The sequence below is a fragment of the Mandrillus leucophaeus genome, unplaced genomic scaffold, assembly GCF_000951045.1.
Source record: "Mandrillus leucophaeus isolate KB7577 unplaced genomic scaffold, Mleu.le_1.0 Scaffold62, whole genome shotgun sequence".
In the NCBI taxonomy this organism is placed as follows: domain Eukaryota; kingdom Metazoa; phylum Chordata; class Mammalia; order Primates; family Cercopithecidae; genus Mandrillus; species Mandrillus leucophaeus.
The window spans coordinates 3,724,236-3,731,487 of record NW_012106697.1 but is presented as its reverse complement, the minus strand read 5'-3'; positions in this window follow the sequence as shown (position 1 = coordinate 3,731,487).

Here is a 7,252-nt window from a genome sequence, read left to right as displayed (position 1 = left end):
TCGATCTCCTGACCTCGTGATCCACCCGTCTCGGCCTCCCAAAGTGCTGGGATTACAGGCTTGAGCCACCGCGCCCGGCCCTATGTTTATTTCTTAAAGCACTTTTGTTTTCCACAGCAGGTCTTAAAATTGGCCAAGAAGGCTTTTTTTTCTTTTCTTTCCCACAGGATCATGATAGGAGTTGCATGAATCCCACAAGTGAAATAAAATACATTTATCTTTTCCTTATTATAAAGATTTATTTATCTTTCTCTATTTATCTTGCAGTTGCCTTACCTGAGCCACAATAGATGCGGTAGACATGGGACACCTCAGAGATTTGATTTTTTCATGCTCTGAAATTCATAGTAAATCTCATCATGCCACTCCAATCTCTACCCCCAAATCCCTGTCCAAAGTCCACAATCCTTGGTGTGACATGACTCATTCATTCATTTAACATTTCCTGAGTATCTAATGTGTGCAGACTTGCTCTGATGGGCTCTGGATTCACAGAGGTGAAAGGACAGATGCAATTCCTGCCCACAGGCGAGAAGGACAATGACACAAATGTGTCAATGATCACATTTTGGATTGTTGAGGTCATGGAATCCATAGTGACTGAGGAGCCGCGGCAGGAGGAGCTAACTGAGTTAGGACCAGGGGTTTGTGAAGCTGGAGTCCATGAAAGCCAAGAAAGGGCTTCTTAGGAATAGGAAATGGTGGGGAGGAGGAATTACATTTTCCACTAACTTCAAACTGAAATTTAGCATTTTCTTTAATTATGAATGTGGGCAACAAACCATGTGGTCTAGGTATTTTGACACCAATGGAAACTACAGATATTTTCATTATGGCAGTTGTTGACTGCCATATAGTTATTGACTGCCATATAGTTGTTCAAATATCTTGAAATATTTACACATTTCACCACTGAGACACCATGGTACTTGGATACCCTTTGCTAGATCTTGTTATTTAATATGTTAATAGAGGACATCTATTACTATTTTTTAAATGTTGTGATTACTGTATTTCAATGTCATTGGTTGCCTTTGTCATCCTGTGTATTTAATTTATGCATTTAAAAACATGACTCTGAAAAGAGACTCATAAACCTCACAGGGTTGCACAAGGGGTTGATGGCTCAAAAAAGAATGAGAAGCCCTGAGCCCAGCCCTTGCCTTGTGGCTGCCACTGGCCTCCCCAGCCTAGGAATCTGCTGTGGCCTCTGGGCCTCACACGTGCTGTTCCTTTGCCCTGTGCTGTCCGTTCCCTCCTCTCTGCTTGGCATTAAATTCCGATGGCTCCCATCATGCTTTGCATGGACATGAAACATTACCAACTTTGGGACGCCTCTCTGGTGATGCCGCACAGGATATGTGTCCTAGCCAAGTGCTCAGTCTCTTCTCCCACTCCCTCCTCCCTCACCTCACACTTGTCACACGGCATTGCAGTTGCCTCTTTGCTTGTCTGCCTCCCTGAATGGTCTGTGAGCTACTTGACAGAGAATACCCCTCTTCTCCATCCCTGATCCCCCATGTGTGATGTGCTTATTACAGGCATTCAACACAAGGATACGTAATGCAGGAAGAATGGATGGATGGACAGATGAGCAGATGGATGGATGGAGGGATGGATGGATGGATGGATGGATGGATGGATGGATGGATGGATGGACAGATGGTTGGATGGACAGATGGATGGATGAGCACACGGATGGATGGATGGGAGGACAGATGGATGGATGGGAGGACAGATGGATGGATGAATAGATGGATGGATGGATGGATGAATAGACGGATGGATGGCTGGATGAATAGGTGGATGGATGGATGGATGAAAAGATTCAGATACAGGTGCAAAGCATTTCACATGTACAATCTCTTTATTCAGTGTTTCTCCTCTTAGAAATGATATTTTTCTTCCAGCGAAGGTTGGTGGGAATCTTTGTGCTGATAATACCCACAGCTCTTCTCCCATAGCAGGATCTGAGGGAAACTTGGCAAGAAACACTGCCTCTGGATCCAGCCTCCCAGCCGCAGCCCCAGGTCGAGCAGGTGGGCCGGAACCACGGTCGCTGACCAGGGTATCTGATCCTCTCAGTCTGAAGGAAAGTGAGACCTCAGCACAAACGCCATGGATGACACAGCATGGGAGGGAGCGGCCCAGAGAGAGAAGCAAGAAGCACTCGATCATGGAGGAGGAGGAGGAAGTGTGGGATCCATGGGCAGGCAAGACCTTTCCATGGCACAAAAAACAATTTTAGAAGTATCCAGTTGTATAAAGACTGGAAAAGGGCATCTGTTTCAGCCGGTGGACCACAACAAACCACCCACCCACAGATGAAACGCACTTTCACAGCTGCCTCTGAAGATGGATTTGAAAAACCAAATACAAAATAAAAATAGCAACTCTCATTTATTGAGAGCCTACTATGCATTGAGAGACTTTCCAGTGCTATCCCCAATCTCACCATGTGAATGCTGGCACAGTGACTATCACTATTTTACAGACGAGGCGACAGGCTCAGAGAAGTCAAGTTGCCTGAGGCCACATAGGTGTAAGGAGCGGAGTCAGAATGTGAATCCTGGTCTTTCCAATCTCAGAGCCCAAGCTCTTCCATTTGCATTAAATTCATCTTTAATTTATGGGAAAGTTTCATCCTCTTGGGGGAGAAATCCATGTAATAATTCTGAAATAAGACCATTTGGACTTTCAAAGGCCCTTTTACCTCGACTGGGTAAAATAGTGTCCCCTTTGAAGGGGGCTCTGCAGTTGGGTGGGGAAATCTGTTGATTTTGGGAGCAGCCTCTGAACTGGAAACAGGAGTATTACAGACAACAAGGAGATACATATACACATATATTTTTTTGAGACAGAGTCTTGCTGTCTCCCAGGCTGGAGTGCAGTGGCGCGATCTCAGCTCACTGCAAGCTCCGCCTCCCAAGTTCACGCCATTCTCCTGCCTCAGCCTCCCGAGTACCTGGGACTACAGGTGCCCACCACCACGCCCAGCTAGTTTTTTTGTATATTTTTAATAGAGACGGGGTTTCACTGTGTAAGCCAGGATGGTCTCTATCTCCTGACCTCGTGATCCGCCCACCTTGGCCTCCCAAAGTGCTGGGATTACAGGCGTGAGACACCGCGCCCGGCCAACAACAAGGATTTTATGAAAGAGAAGGCCATGACACAGTGTCTCACGGCAATCCCATAATTTCCTTTGCAGGGGAATTTAAGAGAGCAACCTCCTTGAGACGCGGTTAGTGCACTGTTTTCAAAAACCCTGAATGGAACAACCTGTTGAGAGAGTAAAGAGCTCCTGCGTTTGTGGCACATGGGAGCCTGGCAGCAGCAGGTGTGTGTCAGCGGGAGACCCAAGGCAGACCTCCCCTCCACAGCCCCTCCCACACCCCAGACTTAGCCGGACATCCTGTGCTGCTTCGAGTTGTAACTTCACATCCTCCAGAGCTCCAGGCAGCACTAAAGTCTCTGGGACGCGGTCAGCTGCTTAGATGGGTTCCCAGGAAGGTTCACTGTTCTGGAAAGGTCTGTAAGCATGTGACCTGAGCTCCTTGAGGTTCAGGGGGCAGGTCTGACCGAAGCAGAGTTTTCCCTTTCCCAGCTCAGGAGGGATTTTTCCCAGTTCTCCCTGTCGAGTGTCTGAGGGTAGTGACTCGGCCAGGCTGGGGGCTGCAGGTCCCGGAAGCCCAGGGCATGGATGCTTATGGGTGTTCAATTGATGTCTTTCCCATAGCTGGTTTCATTTAGGCATTGAATATGTATTTTCTGGCAAACTCGATTACACCTCAAGCTCCATGAAGGCAGGGACCATGACTGCTTTGTTAACTGTGTACCCAGGGCCTGGCCCCGAGGCTGGCACTAGATGCCCAACAAACGCTTGTGGAATGCGTGGCCAACACCTTAGCTTTTCTACAGTTGGTCTTTCTGTTTAAAGAGAAAGAACGAAAGTGACGGGATTGACACTGCGTTCTATGTAAATGCTGCTCCATGGATTTGTGCAACATCAGTGCTCCAGGTAGAAAGGCACACAGCAAAGCTGACTCAGGCAATGGTGCAAGTTCAAGTTTTAACTTTTGTGCCCAGAAAGTCCTCATGTCTCTACTCCTGGCTGGGCCTGGGATGGTCCCAAAGTCTTCAGGTTGATGTTTCTTTAAGGTCGTTCTCGGAAGCAGGACCAGAGTCCTGTTCATGAAGTCCAGGGCTCCCTGCGGTGGTCCCCCGACTGGACCCAGCCATGGCCCTGCCTGTGCTCCTGCTATATCTACCCAGGGCCAGGCGTTTCCATCTTACACCTTCCCCTCTCTGCCAGCTCTCAGCATGTCTTCCAGGACATGGCTGGTGTTTGGCTAATGTTTGCATGGAGTTCAGTCTGTCTCCTGGAGAAAAGGGCAGATATTCTGATGGCTGGGGCACCAGCTGGGGCTGTGGATTCCTGCTAAAACCCAGCAGCGCAGCCGAGGGGAAGGAGCCCTGGAATCTGAGTCTGGAGGCCGGGTCAGAGTCTTGACACTGATCTTCAGCTCACTAGAAAATGAAGGCACTGTGATGCCTGAGGTGTCGGCTGCCTCTAGGGTTCCGTGAGTCTCAGACACCCACCTCTTCAAGAGTAGGTGCCAAGGCTGTCACTGATTTGCAATGATTTTCCCATGTGTTAACTGGAAACTTAAAGGAAACGTTAGCCATGAGGGTTGGGAGCTTAGATTAATATTTAGAAAGGATTTACAAAGAAAAGAACCCAGTTAATCCCAAGATAGAGGTCTTTTCATTTCTATTTGTGCAGTGGGTGGAGACGGAGTCCCTGGCTCGGACAGTTCCCACAGCCTTCCCTGTAAAGCCCCTCTGTGGTAGCAGTTTCTAACTTTACAGTCACAAAGCCAGCATGTGCCTCCCACGGCTTCGGCCCCCACTGCTGGGAAATGGATTCAGGGTTCTGACTCTGGCCCGAGGAGGAGGCACAGTGCTTGCCAAGTGAGTGCCAACTTTAGCAAGCAAAGCTTCAGGACAGAATGGAGAGGCAACCATGACAATGGTCTCAGATCACTCTTTATGGCATAAAAGATTAAGGGCTGGACTTTGGTGTGAGATAGGCTTCATTCTTTGAACTATTGTTTGGCAAACTAATTGGCTTACTTAAGCCTCAGATTCCTTATCTGTTAAATGGAGATAAAGATGGTGTCTATATCAGACAGTTCTTGTGAGAATACGATAACACAGTTAAAGCTCTTAACCTAATGCCTAGCAAGCAGTAAGTGCTTAATAAATACTGGTTACTATTATTATTATGCTTTTGCTACGGTTTGAATGTGTCCCCTAAAGTTCATATGTTGGAAACATAATCCTCAGTGTTTAGAGGTGGGGCCTTATAAGAGGTATTAGGTGAAAAGGGCTCTGTACTCAGGGAGGACTTAATGCTTTTGTCTTGGGAGTGAGTGAGCGTGAGAGTAGGTGGTTAAAAAAGCGAGTTTGGGTCCCTCTTGCCCCCTCACTCTCATCCTTTCTTGCCCTTCTGCCTTGAGCCATGGCAGGCCCTCACTGCAGCACTGAGGCCCTCACCAGATGCCAATGCCATGCTCTTGGACTTGCCAGCCTCCAGAACTGTGAGCCAAATACATTTCTTTTTCTTTCTTTTTTTCTTCAGATCAGACGGTTAATGTGCTGACATTGTAACAAGGTTTGAGGGTGGCACATCTCACGCATGCGTGTGAACACCCAATCATCATGCTCACAAACTACAAAAGGATCATGCCAAATACATTTCCGGTAAATTACCTAGTCTTAAGTATTCCATTATAGTAGCACAGAACAGACTGAGACGCGTTATCCTGGCCTCTGTCCCTTGGTTGTTGCATGACAGGATGTTCCCTTCACTACCGAGAGCCGATGTCTCCTGTTATTTCTTAGGCATTAGTACCTTGACAGTCTGGCATAAAATCTCAGTTAGGGCCTCAGAAGACAGAGACACGAGATAACTAGGCTTTCAGAAACACTCCACCTCCACCCACTCGGCTATGAAAACGGTTTGTTTCCTGCTGCTGGAAATCCACACATTCCTCCTTGCCAGTGTACACACAGGCAGAGATCAAGTGAATATTGACTAGGGTTCCCCTCCTTCCTCTCTTAAATGCCGTCACCTGAATCGGACTGAGGGCACCCCGGAGTCACTCACAGCAGAGTAATTATGTGGAGGCAACACATCCTGCTTATGTCTTCAGACCCCCACCCTCTGGACTGGGAGCTATTGGGCAGCAGCAATGGGGCCTTCTGGAGGGGTCTGCACACACCCCTCCAGATCTGTCCTGGCGATGGTCTGCTGGGTGGAACCCCTTCCACCACCTTCTTCCATTCCATTCACCCCCTGAATGTCCTGGGCAAAACGTGTCAGACCACGGGGAGGAACTTTCTGCTGGTGGTTCCCTAAAGATCCTCTGATGTAGGAAGCCACTACTGCCTGCAAGTTTAAAGTCCCAGTTTCCAGATAAGTATGAGTTTATACTTGTTTATGTATTTTTTCCTTAGAGTGTCTGGTTGACTTTTTTTTTTTTTTCCTCCAATGGGCAAGAACTTGGACTTTTTTAAAATTCTTTTTTCTTTCCCCAAATGCTTTGATGAAAGCTTCAGGAGCATTCAACTAATAGATTGGCTGGTAATGACAAAATTAAATACATCAATTCAAGTAACCGGTAAGTGCCATAAATCTAAAAGCAATATATATTTTTAACCACCACATCCTAAATGTCTGTAGGCCGAGCTGGTAGTGTTTGGAGGATTGGAACAGAAAGACATAAGGGACCACTCTATATTTCAGACAAGTCACTTGAGTGAAACAGCAAAAATCAAGAGGTAGGCACCACCGGAGGTGGGTTGGCAAAATCCAGACCAGCCTGCTCTTCTGCCTCCTCCATGGCCTGAAGGCTGGGCATCAGTGGTGTGCCTGGGCATCAGCGGTGTGGCTGGGCATCTGCGGTGTGCTTGGGCGTCAGTGGTGTGGCTGCACATCAGCGGTGTGCCTGGGCGCTGGGCATCAGCAGTGTGGCTACGCATCAGTGGTGTGGCTGGGCATCTGCAGTGTGGCTGGGCATCAGTGGTGTGCCTGGGCGCTGGGCATCAGCGGTGTGACTGCACATCAGCGGTGTGTCTGGGCATCTGCAGTGTGGCTGGGTATCAGCGGTGTGGCTGGGCATCAGCGGTGTGCCTGGGCACTGGGCATCAGCAGTGTGCCTGGGCATCAGTGGTGTGGCTGGGCATCAGC